The sequence below is a fragment of the Wasmannia auropunctata genome, unplaced genomic scaffold, assembly GCF_000956235.1.
Source record: "Wasmannia auropunctata unplaced genomic scaffold, wasmannia.A_1.0 LD336078.1, whole genome shotgun sequence".
Taxonomy (NCBI): Eukaryota; Metazoa; Arthropoda; class Insecta; order Hymenoptera; family Formicidae; genus Wasmannia; species Wasmannia auropunctata.
Genome location: NW_012026812.1, coordinates 5,071,080 through 5,073,166, shown reverse-complemented (window position 1 = coordinate 5,073,166; position 2,087 = coordinate 5,071,080).

Genomic DNA, 2,087 nt, shown 5'->3' with positions numbered 1-2,087 from the left:
GGAGTTACCTCCATTACACAGTTAGTTGTTTTGCGCCCTCTTTTTCTGTAAACAAGTAAACAACCTTAATTTGCGCCAATTCCGTCGATGATACATCCCTTAAATTTAGTGCTATAATATCCAACTTGATGTCCTCCCTTGTCATGTGGCAAGGGACACCATGTATTAGAACCCGCGGATTAATCTTGCTTTCTTGCGCCAATGTGAGACCAGCTCTCTCCAAAACCCACGAATCCTTAATCTTGTCAAGGTCCACTGAGTGCGCCTCAATTCGAACTCCATTATTCCTTGTAGCCGGTATCCGTTTAACTTTAAGATTAAACTCCGATGGCTTCAAGATACGTTGCACCGTATTTCTTGTATCGCTTGACGATGATATTTCTGTTTTTTCTGCACTAGGAGTAATAATTAAATTTGTGGACTTCGAAATATTTAGAGTATGCTCTCGCGCCATACGTATTTTGGAAGGATCAGAAACCACTACACTCGCATAGCTACGCTTATTTGCACTCTGAGACAGAGACCCACGAGATACAGAGCCGTTATCACAATTTTTGCAATTTATACAATAATCAGTGGTGCGTGATAACAAAGAGTCTAACTTCTTAGACACAGTATTACTAACAAAGTTCTTCACCTCACTAGACAAGGAGGGTGCCGATTTTTTACTCTCCAATAATAATAAGTACCCAGCAGAGAGCTCGAGGAAAGCCTCCTTGCACTCTTTGAATGCAAGTTCAATCTGAGTTCTTCTATCCAACGTATCTTTACCACTTAGCAATAATTTAGATACATTATCGTTGTGTTCTTTTACCATACTACGCAATTCTAAGACCCTGGACGTATTAAACGTGGGCAATCCGTCATTTACGGTGGCACATTCAACAAAGTCGTCTTCAATGATGTTATTATCCGACGCTTCTCCATTTCGCGCCTCACCATGCCTCTCGGCATTCCACCCCGACATCTTACGGCCGCCAGTGTTACCCGACTGTCAGGAGGAGCCAATCAGCTCGTCGCACGGTCGCGTGATGCCGCACGATGACAATCGAAAAAATCCGGATTCCAACTAAAACGTGATGCAGGCTGGAGTCGAAAAAATCCATTTACCACATTGCAGGACTCATCCCAGGCCAAGACGATTTCACAAAATGAGCAGAGTTTGCCCCAAAAATGCCAGGCACTGAAAAAGAACCGCCCCACAGGGCAGCAGCGGCAGAAATCAAGTCACAAATACAGAGCGAAGTTAAGCACGTCTGTCGATACTCACGGCACGGCAGAGAGAGAGAGAGAGAGAGAGAGAGAGAGAGAGAGGGAGAGAGAGCGAGAATTCTTCACATAAAATTATAATTGCAAACGCAAATGTGAGAAGATATTATTATATTTATCATGATTGTTTAAAAAATTACAAAAATTACTTACGATATCACTCAAATTTATTGGATCGGCTTCACCGATTGCATCAGCATCGGAGAAGGCGTTTGCTTCCGCTTCAGGTGATCCTGAAGCGCTTATGATCATAACCAGGATTGTGGCAAAAGCCAACGATAGATATAATAGTCGCATTATGAAAACTCAAGGGTTTATTAAAACTCAAGTTCTATTTGTCTGCACGTTTCTGACTTGGTGCGTAGTGCTTATATAGAAAAAAATGCTATCTAAACATGATTTTATCTGATATAAAAGCATTAACATTGTATATTAGAATAATATTCGATATATATACATAAATTTTATATGCATAATCATAACATTTTTATCTTATGCGTGAAATATATGATCTTAAAGAAATAAAAACTTACGTAAACAAAACTGTTAAAATATTATATAAAATATGACCATATAATGCATATCTTATATTTAAAAATAGCTCAAACTTTGTAGCTATAAAAAAAGTGTTGCTACTTTCGGAAAATAAAATCATGTCATGTTATCACATTCTTAATATAAAAAATGTTTAAAATGTAAATATATAAAAATCATGTCAGCTTATTCAAGCTTAGAATTGTATATGCGGCATATTGTGACAGAAATAATTCACTATGGTTTCTGATGTGTAATTGATAATAATGTAAATTGATAATTCA